We start from the raw sequence: 17364 nt of genomic DNA, 5'->3' as shown, positions 1-17364 counted from the left end.
TGCCCCTTCCCCGCCCTGCCCCGAGCCTGGCCACGGTGAGCCCTCGTTATGTTCTAGCCTTCCCCGGGCCGGAGAAGGTCCTTCGCATCCCGAGCAGAGAGATAACGCAGATGTAGGTTTGCCTGTGAATTGATCTGGGGAAGTGAAATAGACAGAGGAAGAGATGCAGGAGGCTGAGCGTGGTCCTGGCTTTGATCTCACTGAGTGAAACGGTGGAAAACGGCCTTGAAGCTTTCAGGAGTAGAGCCTTGAAGCTTTCTTCCAAAAGAGAGGGGATATAAGTGACACCGGTGTGAATGAAGGAGCAGCCCGGCTCCCAGCCTTCTCCCACGTACCTGTCTTCAGACACACAAAAAAGCCACTGTTTGGATGTGTACAAGCCCCCAGGCAGAAAGCACATAGCGGGAGGTTTTCCTTGGTGTGTTGTGTTAAATGGGAAGGCTGCTGCCTGTTGTGGCTCAGCATTCAGCTCATTCTGCAGCACACCATGGGATAGAAGCTGCTGTGCTCTGTGAAATGAGCGAATTTTAGATCCTTCCCCAAGTCTGATTTCTTTTCCAACAAGCTTTATGGAGAATTAGTGGCTCAAGAGTGCCAGCTGTCCACAGGTGCTGCCTATGGCAGGGACATCAAAGCTTTGGGGAAGGAAACGCAGCATAGCCTTATTTATTCAGTGCAAAAAAACCTGGGATGGTATTAGACAGAGTGTTTTCCACTAGTGACGTGGTCTGCACAGAAAGGTTGCTGTTCTGTCAGGGAGCAAAGGAAGATGTTCTTCATGCTTGGTCTGTCCCCCCGTCCTGATAACTAAATGTCATCCCACTGAAATGACAGGCCTGCTTTTACTATTCCAAAACTGCGTATCAAGAGTCCAGTATTTCCCTCAGGAAAAGTGTGGCTAAAACTACTACATGTTGAGTGCTACAGAACAACAGCCTGTATTCTTCTCTCAAACAGTTACTAAATCAATCCATTTAAAGTCTTCTATCTACTGAAAATCCTACCAGAGCTGTATTGTATTTGTGGCTGCCAGTGCCAAGAAGCAGCAAGAGCAGGGCTGCTCCCAGGAAAGGGGTGCCAGGAGCAGCCTCTGCACAGGGCAGGAACAACCCTGTGACCAGGCACAGTCCCATACCATGGGAGATAGAGCAGGGGGTGATGGCAGTGGCTCCTATCAATACACCATCTCCAAAGTCATCCATGGAAGGCCAAACATCAGGTCAGGAACAGGTCTGAGACAGTCTCACCTACAGCCCAGGCAAGAACTAGAAGCCCCCCCGGGCTTGGAGGTTAAAAGGAGCTCCTGACAGAGAGGGTAAATGTAAGGCCCAAATGAAGCTTTTTGGGGGAATTAAGGCCAGTTAGTGCACTCCCAGCCCTGACATCCAGACTCTTCATTACTGGTGATGCATCCAGAATGACAGAGGTCATATGAATATTCATATACTAATATATGCCAAGCTGAGTTTGCAGGACTTCCCAATAGAAAATATGTTATTTAATTCAAAAACTAATCAAAAATTTGGTCTGGAATTACTGAGTTATATGAATTACTTCATCAAAGCTAGGCCAGGGAGGCAGCAAAGCAGAAGGAACAGAATGAACTTATTACAGACAATGATATCTCCAGGTCTGAGTTTTGAAAGGCAGGGAAATCAGTGAGGAATGTATTTCCATATGTTTAAGAAGAGATTTCAATAGCACCAATCAAGGCATTAACAGCAGCTACAGGGACAAATTTAGGTGCATTAAAACTGTTAAGACAGCTCCTGTCTACCAGTCCTGCCAGCACATTTGATCAGAGGAGCAAGAGGCATCTGTGAATCAAAATTTTCTTCCAGGTTGCCAGGCACAGAAGTTACCTAAAAGTGCTGACCACTGGTTTATTTTCATTTAAAGACTTCAATAAAAAATTCAAATGGGGAATAGAAGTTTAATCTCAGCTTTATGCTGTGGCATCTAAATTGCTCGTTTTACTACATCCTGAAAGCACAGTGATGGCAGACACTGGCCTGTGGTTTGGAGAGCTGATCTCTGTCTCCAACACTCTGTTCTCTGTTTTCTTCACCAGCATGCTAGGACTGAAGACCCTTCTGCTTTTAGTGCTTTGAGACCTCCTTTAGAGGTGCTGAGGAGGACCATCATCCCCCCCACACCACCTCTGTGCAGCTTTCTCCATGCTCATCCATCTGCCAGCTTCCTCCACAGACACAGTCTGAACCCCTTGCACCTGCACAGCTCAGCACCACTTGGTCACATCCTCTCAATGCTCCTTTTGTGCTTTTTTTCCAGGCTGTCTTCCACCTCCCTCTGTGCCATATCTGTGGGACCAGCCATGCTCGAGTCCTTCCCTGCTCCTTTCTGCCACAGTGTGGCTTGGGCTGTGTGCTCTAAACATCACCCCTTGGCTTTGGTGTCATCTGCCTCTCATTTGACTGCTACGTTTTGCTCCTCAGGGTGGGGACAAATATGTGTCCTGCAGGGCTCTTTGATTATTGGTTGGGCCAAAACATCCTTAACCAAAACCATCTGCCTTGAAGTGAGACAAAATGCATTGACAGCTGGAAATCAGACGGACAGTTAAAGGCGTAATGCCCTCTGGATGCCTGGAGGAAACTGTTTGTTTTGGCTACCTGTTTAAGGGAAATAGGGATTTGCAGTGAAGCTGGAAACTGTTAATCTGTAAGAGTTCTTCTCATTGATCGACATGGACAGAAAAATCCTTGGGAGGGACTTGCAGAAGTGAGGATAAACAAGGAGGAAGATTCCTGTGATGTTGTAAATAAGCTGAGAGTGCAACCGAGAACAAATGAACTCAAAGATTTACTACCTCCAGAACAGCACGTCTGTGGCTGCCCTAGTGGAAGTGGTTAATTGATTGTTTCCCCAGTGAAGCTGGCTCTGACTGATTGAACCATGGAAAGCTCTGATAGATTTTTCCTGCTGGCTCTTTCTCTTCCCACTAGTCACGTAGCTTATATTTTTGCCTTTACTCTTAGGTGTCTGGGTCAGCCTAGGAAGTTTGTTTTTATACTGGAGCAAGAGGATATGCTGCCCTCTCCCTCTTGTACTCCCTACGGTTCTGTGTATGCCTGTTTGGAAATAAAACCAAACTCTCTGATTTGTGTATGTTTGCTCTTTCTGCTCTCTCTGCCCACTGCTTGCTCAAAAAATAGTCCACATGCTGGGAGCTCAAATGCAGCAGAGAAACAAGCCCTGCTAGTGAAAACACATCTCATGCATAAATCTGCTCAGAGTAAATACAGCATTCCTGAGGGTGAGGAGGGTTGGGCTCCTCCCTGTCTCAAGCTATCCCTTCCCTGCCCTGAGCAAAGCTGATACTGGAGCCAGGCAACTCATGGCTGGCAGCACACTATGTTCTCCAGCACCCAAAAACAAATGCAGACTTGACCATCCCTGCTCTTCAGGGCTCTAATTGATTCCACTTACAAGTTCCTCTTGGTCTTTCTGGGCAGGCTGGAGGGCAGGAGGTGAGGTGTGCTGAACATGGATACACAGAACCAGGGACTGAACAGCGCAGAAGGGCCTGTGGTACCATGGCATTGCATCAATGCAGGGTGACGCTCAGAGGTACTGGCTCACCAAGTACCACAGCTTCACTGGGCTTGGTCGTTGTACACTTACATAACAACACACATTTTAACTTATTTATTCTTTCTTGCTATTTGTGTAGAGGGAATATTGCAGGCTGACGCCTCAAAGAACCAGGCACAGTATAAATACAGAGTTAAAGCCTTTGTCTTCCCCAAGTGCTCACTGTCCAAGTAGCCAAGACAAAGAACAGAAGGCAGTATAATTTTTTTTTATACAAGTTCATGGTACAAAGCATGTGGGTTTTGCTTGGCTTGCCCAACACTGTATAAGAAAAGTCTCTGTTGGAACTAGGAACTGACTGTAGATTTCCTGCCATAATCTCAAAACTACCTTCTGCTTTTCACTAATAGAAGCAATATTCTAACCTTAGCAAAATTAAATTATAAGCCAGACGGGTTTTTACAACATCCTTTGTTGGCTGGGATCCATGCAAGCCAGGAGTGCTCTGGTTTGTGCACAGCTGAACGGCATCCGTGCCCTAAAGAGCGAGCCAGGCTGCTACCTGTGTGGAGTCTTTCACAATGTTCTGCACTTACTTAAACCTGACACCCCATCTAGAAGCAGAGATCCTGTTGTTTTAGTCACTTCTCTCTCACGCCCTCTCTAGCTATCAAAAACAAGCCCACAAAGGTGCTAAACGACTAGAGAGACAGAGCCCAGAGGATGAGTAATGGGAGGCTGAGCCGTCAGCCTTGGGTCCCTTGCTAGCCCTGCTTCTTCTCACATTTGTCTAGCCAGGATTTTCCTGAGTTAAGAGAACTCAAGGCTTCTCAGCACGTGCTGTACTCTGTTTTTACTGTTGGTATCTGCTAAAACTGCATGGGTTCAGCCCATTCAGTGGCTTCCAACCCCTGGCAGCAGGAGTTTGAGTGGGCTGGACACTCCCCTGGGGTATAACTCAGCAGACCATCTTCTGCTTCACTGTGTCCTCCTCAATGCTGGGGTTCGGTTTGGGCTTTTTTTGGTTCAGCCAGCCAGGATGGGTAAAAGGATATTAAATCAGGCAGATTGTCTTCTGATGACTAAAATGCAGACCCAGACTGATGAAGTGCAGGGTAGTGGTGATTTGCGGACACGTTGTCTGCTGCAATATTCAGTCACATGCGAAAGGGAAGAGGAAGCACCTGCATGTAGAAAGTGCTGTTAAGAGCAAGTACTTGCTTATCCACTTCCCTGATTTATCATAAACAAACCATCTCCCCGGGGGCTGTGCTATTCCCCAGCTCTCCAGGCTGGGAAATGGCTAGGCACAGTGAGGAAAATCTTGAGATCTGGGAAAAAGAGAATGGAAGATCAAAAGAAAGAAGGAGGCTAAAAATGCTGAAGTGTGGGAGGCACAAGAGGAGAAGGAAAGGACTGGGGAGTTTAATCAGTCAAAAAAAGTTTTGCAGCCAGAGGCAAGTTCAAGAGAACTGAAGAAATGGATTTGGGCACATCCTGTGGCTGGGAGAAAAAGGGATGCTTAGTAGGAGCTCATGTACATGAACAACTCATCTAACTCCTCCAAAAAGAAAGAAGCCCACCTGGAAACTCCATCAATAATCACGAGCATCAGTGTTTTAAAGCAGCTGGTTGACTGACCCCACATGACAGAGGGGTGCAGCTCAGGCAGGTGGGTGTCTGTTCTGCGTGGGTGTGAAAACACAGAGGCTTCTTTGGAAACCTGAACCACAGTGTCTTCATTCTATGAAGCATCCAACAGAGCAGACATTTTGTGGCAAATAACCCAAGGGCTTGGGAGAGGAGTTTGGCAGATTGTGGCAGAATGAAAGGATGGAATTCTGCAGAAAAACCACTTCCTTCAGTCCTTTCGTTCCTTTCCGCTCATGGTGTTGGCATTGTCACAGCGGAGGCAATGCTGGGAATGACAGGTGGAATTTAGTGCATTTGAATTTTAATCAGCAATTATTGTAAAACACAATAATGCTTCAACTGGTGGGTAATTTAGCTCCAATTCCAAAAATATAGACTCATCCACTCTAAATGTCCAATCTCTTTCCTCCAAGCAAACTAGCATATAGAAATGTATGAATGATAACCAAACAAAGTAATGATGGCTGGAGAATTAAGATGGCTCAGAACTACTCAGCCAAATTACATATTAATAGTATGGCAGCCATCCCAGGCCAGGCTTAGAGAGACTCAGGCTTGCTTCCCTCACTGACACTTGAAGGGCTGTGTCTCTATCTGATTGCCCTGTGCACTCACACAGGCACAGAGGGAAGGAGAGGAAATGTTTAAATACTGTTGTAGCAACAATATTCAGTGCCAAGACTGGGAAGTTCTGCTACCTGTGCAACTACAGCATTTCTTGGAAGGAATACAGAAAATAGAATCATAGAATCATAACATCACAGACATTTCATCTTTCTGATATTCTGAGCTGGTGACTTTAGCTTTTTAGCTAAGAATGCATTCTTAGCTGCCCCCACATCTGGTGTTCAGCAGCCTTCAGTGCTGAACACCTCCCAGCCACTCTGGGAAGCATTCCATAGCAGGGATCAGCCCATGCCCTGGACAGTGCCTCCTGCACTAAACCAGCTCAGACCCTCATTGGGAGGCGCAGAAACCCAGCAAATGAGGGTACATGAGCTCTGTGCCCAATGTGCTGCTGGGGCTCAGGCTATCTGAGAGCAGGTTTTGTTTGGGTTTTATGAAATCACAGAATAGTTTAGGTTGGGAGGCACCCTGAAGACCATCTCATTCCACCCCCCTGCTGTGGGCACCTTCCACTTGACCAGGTTGCTCAGGGCCCCATCCAACCTGGCCTTGAACACTTCCAGGGGTGGGGCAGCCACAGCTTCCTTGGGGAACCTGTGCCAGTGCTCACCACTCTCATAGATAAGAGTTTTTTCCTAATATCCAATCTAATCCTGCCCTCTGGAAGTTTGAAGCCATTTCTCCTTGTCCTGTCAGTCCATGCAAATCCTTGTCCAAAGTCCCTCTCCAGCTCTCTGTAGCCCCTTTAGGCACTGGAAGGAGCTCTAAGGGCTCCCCAGAGCCTTCTCTCCTCCAGGCTGAGTGCCCCCAACTCTCCCAGCCTGTATCCAGAGCAGAGGGGCTCCAGCCCTCGGAGCATCTTTGTGACCTTCTCTGGTCTCACTCCAGCAGCTCCATGTTCTTATGTTGTGGTTCCCAGAGCTGGATGCAGCACTGCAGGTGGGGTCTCCCCAGAGCAGAGCAGAGCAGAGGGAGAGAACCTTCCTAAACCTGCTGGTTTTGCTGCAATCCCTGGCATAAACCTCCCTTAGAGCAGAGACCTCTCAGCAGCTCAGTGAATGGTAATTTAATTCAGTTTTAATGTTAGAATTTGGGTCCTTCAGTTGCCAGAACATATAATCATGTGGACAAAATGTTCCTCGCTGCCACCTGCCTCATCTCAGCATTTCTGCTCCCCTGCAGGAGAGGCCCATCAGGGCCATGGATGCTGCTGAAGTCAGTGACTTTTGGACTACAGCCCCTTTACACACAGTTCTCAGCCTGGGAGGCAAGCAGTTTGTGAAATTTCTCTTTTAGATGAGTCTGCTGAGGCTGTAATAAGAAGAGGACAGAAATAATCCTCTGTGAGGCTTCCTACAGATGGGCTTTAGTACCTGTAAAAGTTGTAGCAAATGGATTTGCTCTGGGATGGGATGGACATTGGCACATTTATGGGATGAGATGATACAGCTGCAGCACAACTGGAACTTGTGGGGAGAAATCCCTGCAAACACTTGAGGGTACTTCAGATGTGTTTCCATCTTGTGCCTGTGCCCGGGCTGGGGGTGGTCTCAGCCTAAGGGGTTTCTGTGCCCCACAGTGCTGGGCAAGGCACTAGAAGCCAATGGAGAAGGGGCAAAATGCTTTTCTTCATCTCAAATGCCAACAACAGTTTGGCCAAACGTGTTTGCATGTTTATGGTGCTGCCACAGAAGCTGCTTTAACCCTTTCTCTTGTTTTGCCTTGCCTTTTCCTTCCCTCCTTCCTCCAAGCTGTGATAACTCTGTCCCCAAATGAAAGGAAGATTCACTTGTCTGCAGTTAGCAGAGGGGCTAAATTTGTTATACATTATGCACATTCTTCACGATGCAGCATTTTTTGCTGAACTTGAGAGGAATAATCTTACATAAGAAGCCCCTAACAGATTGTCTATAGAACACTGTACAAGACAAATAGTTCAAAGCTGTGACTCAAACTGTGGGACTACAAACTGAAAGCAAGGCCAGTGCTGATCAACCAAGTGATAACACATGTTTGATCATAATACCCTAAAACATTGCATCTGCTTGAAAATAAACAGAGATCTCAATGACCCGTTGTAGTTACCACCATCAAGCTCACATTTAGCTTCACAACTCCATTCTGTCTTCTGACAGTCCCAAAATCAAAAAAAAATGTGCTCTACCTTTCAAAATGCCTTATCTATATATGCCATCAACAGACTGCTCCTTCAAGTGTTGTAACTCCTCTCTCTAAGTATAGAAAACTATAGAAGGAAATGTAGGGGATTCTGTACTGGGCAGAATGTGTATCTTCTGAAAGTTTAAAATTAAAGCAGCACACGATGAAATTCACTACAAGCATGTCTTGGAAATATATTTTTACATTGATTGTTTTTGTACTCTCAGAGTTATTATATTTCTTATCATCTGCCTATAAAGATACACTGGTAGTACCAGTGAAAATCCAGATAATGTTTTCATGTTTTTACAGACACTATATTTCACCCCAAGTACTGGAGTATATCACTCCATTTCTTATCGCACCAGTCTTGTTTTTATTCCTCTCTTCACATTTAATTTCAACTCTTTTTTACATTTGCTGTCTCATCAAATCATTCACCTTTTTTTCAGTCTGTTTGAGGGCATGGTTGCCAGCATTGCGAATGCAATTCAGGCTGCATTCACACTTTTCACAAGGAAAATTTTTCAAGTTCATTCAGATTGCTTCCAATCTTCAAAATATTAGGCCTACTCATTCAAATACTAAGTAAAAGTACTGTAAAACACTTTACCATATTTTGCTTTTGCTGCCAAAAAACTCCCTCACTTTAGAGTTCAGCTATTAAAGTGTTTATCATTGTTGCCTGAAAATCTTCCCCTTTTTTTACTTCAATTTTTATCATTAATGGCTTGATGTCCCCCATTTTACATAGATATTGTGCTCAGCTGCCTTGACTCTAGTGCAGAACATGTTCAGTTTGCCTCTGACAAAATGGAGTTGCAGCAGTGATTCAGGATTGCCGAAAAACTGCTTCAATAAAACAGGACACTTGTCATGTGAAAGCAAATATGGTTTGAATGCATCTTAGAGGTCAATAAATCTGCTGCTGGCTGGCTGCAGAGTTAACTACCTTGTCTTACAAGGTCCGAGATTGCTTTTAGTTTATATCAGTAAAACTGTGGGGGATGTAGAAATATGGGCAGGAGGGATTCACTGCTCATAATGCATCAGCACAGATTGTACCAGCTCCTGGTTGGATCCCTGATGGACTGGGGGGACAGCACAGTCCCCTCCCTGGAGGTCCAGGTTTAGGGTTTTTTTTTTAATTTTGTAAACACCATGTTAGTTTCTTTCTCTCCTGTCTCTCTAAAATTCACATCACTAAAGGAGACAGGGATTTTGTTTATCCGGCAGCACCTGCCCGAGGTCTTAATGGGCCGATGACACACTCCTCAGCATTTGTACCAGCCTCACTGGGGGGGTCCTGTGGCTTGAATCCACTTTAGTTTTCCTTGAACAAAAGGCCAAATTCAACTTGTATGTGTCAGCTCTGGCAGAGATGTACTGTGGGCATGTAAGCCCAGGAGATGTCCTGTTTTCCTGGGCCACTGGGACTGTGCTCTGTTACCGTGCAGCATCCCAGCTCCACTGCCTGCTCCACTTTTACCTTGAGCACAGATGTGCTCCTTCTCCAGCAGATGCATTGCTGCCCTGGGCTAATCACTTATTGGAGCAGATGCTGATTTTTGTTTTTCAAGGCAAAATGCACGCGATGCTGGAGCCCTGGACAGACGGGAGGAAGTGCTCCCCCTGTACACACTTCCCCAGTCTCCAGCTGATGGCTCTGCGGGCATCTGCCCACCTTCCCTGTGCCAGGGGCTCTACTTCCCAACAAAGCCACTTTTCATAGTGCCAGCGAGTGTTAGAGGGGCCTACACACCCAGATATTTGAAGGAAATGTGAAATACTGACATAGGAAGAGAGGAGATGTTTGGGTAATTGAAGACCAGGGTGAAGCCCAGAGCCCTGAATTCCAGGCAAATTCTCCCATAATGGATTTTGCAGCAGAAACCTGTGCAGCCTGTGAGCTCTACCCCAGGTCTGAAGGGTTTGCTCCCATCACCTGGCTGCTGGGGGAGCTGCAGGGTGCTGCAGCACCAGCTCTGTTGTCCCCACCTTGCTGGGATAGGACTCAGAGAGTGTGGGAACACTCCTGTCCCCACATATATGCTGTGGTTGTTTTGTGCATAGATGCAGTGGGAGAACCCACCCAAGTTCTTCCTCAAGCAGGAAACAGAGGCAGGAGCTGTTTGAACACCTGTAGGACATCTGCTCATCACATCTCAAGTCCCCTTTGTCTCTCATCAGTGCACAACTTTATTCTGGAGGTTTGTCCTTGATGAGAGGAGGAGAAGCTCCTCACTGGTAGCAGGGTTTCCCTGATTTTGCCTGGTTTTCCCAGGTTTTAGCCCTGGGCCATCTCCCTGCTCGTCCCTGTCCCCTCCATGAACACACAGGGAGCCGGAGGAGAGCGGTGCTGTACCAGCACCAGTGGGATGCCCAAGGGGCACTGCTCCTCTTGGCTGCCAATTAGAGAAAAAATCTGGAAACTGGATCCATCTCCAAGAGACTTTGATTTTTTAATTTGCTTTCTGCTTGATTTAGCTATTTTCTGAAACAATCTCAGCAGTGAAAAGCCTTTTCAGAATAGAACAGGAAGGTTTTCTTTCTTCTGAAAACGCTGAAACAAGATGTTTTGATTCTGCCAGATTTTTTGTTTGTTTGTTTCATTTCAAAACAAAATTCCAGTGAAATGCAGTCAGTTCAGTCAGTGTTGTGAAGTACTTTGATTCTGATGGTTCTGTGTATTCTGGCTTAAATATTTTTCCGGCTATCTCCATTTGGGAGAAGCGGGAGGGAAGGCAGAGCAGATGTCACACCATGCGTTGCAGAACTGGAGATCTGGCACCCATCCGGCAAACAGCCTCAGGAAGAGTGGGAACATGGTGTGGGTGCAGCTGGGGCCCAGGAAGGGACAGCTAAGGAAGAGGGAGAGTCATGGAAACCTGTCTGATGACAGGGCCACTAAACCACTGATGGCCTGGCTCTGGCACCAGCCTCTGCTGCTGATTTCCAAGTGGCCTTGAACAAATGTTTGTGGCCCCATGACCTGTGAGGAGGCAATAACAAAGTGACCACGTGGACCAGGTGTCTGCTAAAGATTTAGGCTTTTTAGGGCTGTGAGACCTTTTCATTGAATCATAGAATCACTCAGGTGGCAAGAGACCTATAAAATCATTGAACCCACCTTTAACCCAGCACTGCCCAGACCACAACTAATCCATGTTCCCAAGACACGCCACGTCTACATGTCTTTCAAATCCCCTCAAAGATGGCCACTCAACAAACTTTTGTGTTGTTATTTTGAACACAGCCCTCATCTAGACAGGGCTCTTTGTTCTGCAAAGCAAGCAAGAGCAGTAATTGCCTGGACCTGTGAATTTTTGTTAAGACAGGCAGTGTCAGAAGAATTTAAATGCAGATCCCAGCATCCTGCCGACACAAAAGGAAATCCAGGCTTTGCAAAGTCAAAGAGAAGCAGTTTTGTCCTCCTGGGAGCTACAAAATAGGTTGGGATGCCAAAAATAACTTGTTACTAGTTATAGATGCTCCAGCTCTTTTACCAAGACATGAAAACTTGAGCTGGGTTTAATACAAGACACTTGTTTAGTGTCACTGTGACCTTCTGCAGATTTACCACCCCAGCTTTAACCAAATTAAAGACTAATCCATCCTGTCACTTCATCGCTTTATTCTTGCACGAAGCTTCCTCAGAGAGATTCAACTCTTTTTCCTAATGACTTTGTTTCCTCTCTGAATTTATTTGCATGAAAACCTGGTTCCCGAGTAGTTGGTCCAAGCTGTCAGGAAATTGAGAGGAATTCAGGCTCCAGTTCTCAGGAACACACAAATGAAATGGGAGCTCTCACAGGTAGTTTTGGGACTTGGGGTTGCTGCTCCCATCAGTTTAGGGCCAGAGACCCAGCTGGCTTAGGATGTTTAACAGTTTCACACCTGCATTGACAGAGCAACAAGCTATGCCAGATTTCAGAGAGAAAACATTTGGCCCTCCTAAGAGAGTTACGGCCCAAGGATTTTTCTAAGGGAATTAATCTAAAACACAAATCAAGCTGGCAAAAAAAAAGCAAATCCTGCTCTAGAGACCATTCTGTTGGACACAGGGAAAACAGAGGAAATCATCTGAGCTGGGCCACAGAGGTGCCCATAGTGCTGGGGCTTGGGGTGCTGGAGTGACACAGGCAGTGCCCACACAGGGTCCTTCTCCTCCCCACCTTTCTCAACCCAGCTATTCCATACTTCTGGTGCTCCTTTCCAGTCTCAGGAGTGCCAAGCCCTGCTCTGTGTTCTGGAGAAACCATGAGCTGGACAAGAGGCAGAATTTTATCTGGAAGTGGAGATGGCTTGGAGGAAACATCAACAGCCTGATACTCAGGGCTGGGAATGATCACATCTCCTGCTCCTTCTGCCCTCGCTGCTGCAACGCCCAAGCAGAGGGGAGAGGAGAGGCAGCAAAGGGGGTCACTGGAACAGAGATAAACAAAGGATAATCTTTCAGGCAACAATTCATCATTTAAAGCTAAAGCAGAGAAACAATTTCCCAGCTAGCACAGCATTAAACAGATGGGCTAAACCACTTCAGCAGCAAGCAGGTGTCTCAGGGCTCAGAAAACCCATCCCTCCAAGGCCACAGGGTGATTATCCTGGGTGACTCAGGTGTTCCCAAGACAAGAAGGCCAAATCCCTTCCTGTAGCCACTGCTTTTATTGATTTATTTATTTGCACAAAGTGCCAGTGATGCCTCTGGGGGATGCCTGCAGTGGTACAGCCCCTGCCTGAGGAACAGATGCTCCTGGAGAATCATTTCCATTTGCAAGACCTCACATCAAGAGAGCAAACATGAGCCATTCGTGCTGCTTTCACCCCAGCCTCCCCCTCTGTGCCAGCTCTGCCCTGCTCTTGCTATAGCCAGAGCTACTGTATTTTTTCAGTGCCAAAGCATGCAGAAACAGGTTTAGTCTCATCTGGTTTGCCTGGTTTGTTCAGGTAGAGCCCTGGCTTTGTCCAGGTCATGTGGGAGGAGGCAAGGAGAGTGGGAAGGTCTGGAGTTACACTCTGGCACCTGGCACATTCATGAATTTTCTGAAGCCAGAGAAGGGGCTGTGGAGCACTTTGGTAGGTAAAACCCTGGGCGAGGTTTGGAAGGGTGGGAGGGGTGTGGGAAGTACAAGGCAGAACCTGTTCTGGCACAGTGCTGCTGTGAGATCCCAGCTCCCCTTCCCACTCCCAGGTGCAGGCTGAGCCGAGCCTGTCCCAGCCTGTGGAGGTCAGGGCTCAGGGACAGGGAGGTGGGACTGGACATTGTCCCGCCTGTGCCAGGATGTCTTCATCTCAGAGCTCCAACAGCTCCGGAGCCATGTGGCATCCAGGGAGCATCTCCCCTTTCCTCCTCCACCTGGGAGCTCCACAGGCAGGTAAGTGCTGGGGCAGACTGCTTGTCTGCTCCAAAACCGAGCCACGGAGGGAAAGAAGGAGGAGGAGGAGAAGGAGAGCTCGGAGCTCCCAGAGGCGGCTGATGCTGCTGTCGCCTTGGTAAGTTGTGCTCTCCAATACCTCGACACCTCGCTGTGCAACTCTGACGTCAGACGCCTCTGACAACTCTGCTGTCAGTCAAAAGCCCTTTCACAAACAGACACTGACAGTTTGCAGTGCAACCACCAATCCTGGCTGGCTCCTTTCCTTTCTTTTCTTTTTTAAGCACACAGATGTAAATTTTAAATTGCTGGTCTGTTGCTGGCCTCTTGAGCAAATGAACCTTCCTGTGGTCCCTACAGCTGTGTCTCTCTTCTGCCTGCCCCCCACCCACTGCCACAGCCCTCAGACCAGCCTTGTCCTTGGGGGCCTCCCTGCAGCAGGCAAGAGCCTCAAGCCTTGGATCCACCAACACAACGAAGCTCTCAGGAGTCAGGAGTGTGGGCGATGGTGACTGGAACAAAATCCTGCATCTCCTGGGGCTGGTCATGTTTAGCAGGTAGTTGAGACCCTGCAAAGGCTCATTTTTCCCCTTCTCCTTCCATTTATCTTCCATTTCTTTTCTCCTTTTCCTCCTTGCAGAAGGAAGCAGAGCTGGCCTCTGCTTTGGAGATCCTGGGTCCTCCAGCCTGAGGCTCTGATGGAAGACAGAGATCACTGGGGTTTAGGTGCTTGTGCAGGGAAGCAGCCAGCCAGTACCTTTTTCTCCTTTATCCTGCTGTGCTGGATCCCAGGAAGTGTAATATTTGCTCAAACAGGTCAGTAAATCCCCCCTGTGCTACAGGAGGTCACCCTCCCTAATCTATGATGTCCAATTGCGTAACTGAGATGCCGAACAAATAGCTTAAATTTAATCTGTGTTTGCTTCCATCTCAGGCATGGCAAATCAATTCCTGGGAAAGCACAGTTTTAGCGCAGTGCTGGGAACACACACTGGTCATGGTAACCTCCAAAAGAGCAGAAAAAATTAGAGCAATAAACCAAGTAACGTTTTTCTGCCTGTTGCAGCACCTCTCCCTGTCAAATATCATTCCAAGGCTGGGGTTTTGATGCCTTCAGCAGAGATCAAGACTTGCTGTGTCCAGGTGAGGTTCTGGGACAAAAGCAGGAGACATTGCTCTGGATCTCAGCAGATGGGTGCAGTTTTGAGGAGCTTCGTGTCAGTGTTATGAGGCACCAACTCTCCTCTTCCCTGAAACCCTCTCACCTCATCCAGTGGGAGTGTGGCAGATTAAAGACAGCAGAAAAAAGCAGAGGACAAGGGGCAACAGGACTGCAGCAGGGCTTGGAAGATGTTCTGTTAACAACGTGGGTGATGGGAGGCAGAGAGGGATTCAGTTCTCTTGTTTCTCTCCACGCTCATTTTTCTTTGCTTCATTAATGACCTTCCATTCAACAGCAGAGATATTAATAGGATGCTTCAATTCCAAATGTCCCCATCTCCCCTCTCTGCTCCCCCTCTCTTCACACTTTCTGGCATTCTAACAGTTTCCTTCACATTAATTAAAACAAATAACAAGCTTATACATCTCATCAGGGTAACTCAGAAATTAAACACATTGGCCATCTATTGCCCCAGGCACTTCGGACGGAGCAAATCCAGCTCTTTCTCCCCTGCCATAGTTTCTTCCCCTCCCCATTGGAACAAGGATGTGTTTTAAATGCCCATCCTCAGCCAGACACTACAGTGGGTAGGAAATGTTGTGCCTCTAAACACCCACTGGGTCCTGCCTGCTCCGCTGCCTTGCCTTGAGCTGCTCTGGCGGGTGTCAACCCCATGTCACGAGCTGTCACTCTCTTCTGCATGGCACGGGTGTCCCAGGTGCTCTGAACCCTGGTAAGCACTGCCCCACTCCCTGTAGCAGCTCAGGGCTGTGGCTGCCCCAGCTCTGCAGCTACTTATTGCCTCTGGCATCCATTTCCCATGAGGGATGGATAAACAGTCCCTGGCATGCTGTGGTTTGGATCTGGCCCTTGAACGCCCCTCTGCAATCAGGGATACAGCCCAGCCCTTCCCACAGCAAACAGAGCACAGGTCTGCTGATGCTTACAGCTTATTTCGGGCACCAAAATTCAGAAGCAAACTGTTTTCTACTCCCTTAGCAGAGAGTCTTTGAGTGGGATCCCATCAGACAGTGAGAGGGGGCCAACACAGAGATGGCTGGGGGTTCACACCACTCCTGGGGATGGGAAATAATTCTGCACATGGATCCCAGGCAGCTGGGGTTTGCATGGGCATGTGTGTGGCAGGAAGATGCCTCTATGGCTCCAAGCCTGGCACTGCCAGGAGGCAACAAGCATGGGTTTCCAAGGGAAAGACAGCAGAAATTGAGTGAAAAGGAGCGCATACTCCTCCTTCCAAGGCTGAAAAGAAGCACCAAATCTTTGTCCCTGGAGGTAGCCAGGGAGAGGAGACTGCTCCCACTCCATAGAGCATCATCTGTACATGAAAAGCCTTAGCTTCAAATCTCCTAATTTACCCTGAGTTTTTCTCTTTAATAGTATTCATAGTGGGAGCCATCTGGACCTGGTACTTTATTAGCTTAGAATAATTCAGCTGCTTTGTTAATCTCATCCCATTTTGTAGGGTTCATTCCAGTTTGCTCGCGGTGCATCCCAGGACAGGGCAGTGCTGCTGCCCTGGCTCTCCCATCACCCATGCTGCCAGCATGGAGCAGCCACCTCTGTGCAGGTCCTGTCTCTCCAAACACGGCCTCACAGATTTTTTTTAATGTCTGACTCTCTCAGCAGGCAGTTGGAGGCTTCTAAATCCACTGGGGTTTCCTGCTGGTAACTGGGGACTGCAGTGAGTCCCTGCAGCCCCTCACAAAGCCTCCCCAGCCCCTGGCGGGGGCAGAACTTGGCAGTCCCCAATGGCCCAGACTTCCAGTGCCACATCCCACATCAAGGACCCTCCCCAGCCCCCCAGGAGCCCAGCAAGCCAGGCTGCTCCTCAGCCACAGGAGCCGCTTGCTGTCCTAAATGCTGGCCTTGTTACAAAGCCGTAATTGAGCTCCTATCAGCCTAAATGATCAAATTGCCCTCTATTGAGAGAAACCAATTTGCCAGCAAATTTTCTTCCACTCTGCCTGTAGCACTGTATCACTGCTTTCTGAGCTTGTATAGGGGGACAACACTCATGGACATCATGTTCCTCTCCCTCTCCTCTCCTCTCTTTCTCCTCTCCTCTCTTTCTCCTCTCTTTCTCCTCTCTTTCTCGTCTCCTCTCGTCTCCTCTCGTCTCCTCTCGTCTCCTCTCGTCTCGTCTCGTCTCCTCTCGTCTCCTCTCGTCTCCTCTCTCTCCCCCTCCACGCCCCTCTCCTCTCCTCTCCTCTCCTCTCGTCTCCTCTCCTCTCCTCTCCTCTCCTCTCCTCTCCTCTCCTCTCCTCTCCGCCGGAGAAATAGCAGGAACCACGTGAATGAGATCATCTGCTCCAAAATTACTCACAGTGAATTAATCACCCAGAACGGCAGCAACCGCAGTGGGAGTGAGCCAGGGTCACTGGAAGGAGCTGGTGGCTCGGGAAGGAGGAAGCAGCCCTACATCAGGGATGGTGCTGCTTGGGCGAAGATGCTGGAGGGAAGGGCCCTCGTTTTCCTTGTCTGCTGCTGACCTGGTGCTTGTGCAAGGCATGTGCTGTGGCAGGTGTGGGCAGAGCTGGGAGGGCACTGCAGTGTGCCCAGACAGTTTTTCCTCCCAGGAGGGCATAGGGAGCGAGTAGTGTCAGGAGGTGTGCAAGGTGGTCTGGCACTGCATCCCTGCAGAGATCATATTGCTGTGCCAGGGAAACAGCACTGGGTACATGGGAGCAAGGCTAGAGCCTTCAGTGTCCTGACAGAGAGCCTGGCTGCAGCCTCAGTGGGGCCATTTCCTGATGAGGAGCCTCCTCTGCCAGCTCCCTCCACAGAGCCAGTGCTCCACGCCACCAGGGTTAG

The 17364-nt window shown here is 48.2% G+C and overlaps 1 long non-coding RNA gene across 1 annotated transcript; it reads left to right on the top strand.

The window, feature by feature from the left end:
• The first annotated feature begins 12982 nt into the window (after nt 1-12982).
• LOC108447092 lies at nt 12983-16623 on the top strand. Its single transcript, XR_001862489.1, has 4 exons — nt 12983-13071; nt 13731-13927; nt 14011-14186; nt 14305-16623. It is a non-coding gene; the product is annotated as an uncharacterized LOC108447092 (long non-coding RNA).
• Nucleotides 16624-17364: the final 741 nt, after the last annotated feature.

The sequence above is a fragment of the Corvus brachyrhynchos genome, unplaced genomic scaffold, assembly GCF_000691975.1.
Source record: "Corvus brachyrhynchos isolate BGI_N302 unplaced genomic scaffold, ASM69197v1 scaffold10, whole genome shotgun sequence".
Lineage (NCBI taxonomy): Eukaryota > Metazoa > Chordata > Aves > Passeriformes > Corvidae > Corvus > Corvus brachyrhynchos.
The sequence above is the reverse complement of the archived record's forward strand: the minus strand, read 5'-3'. Positions and strand labels throughout refer to the sequence as shown.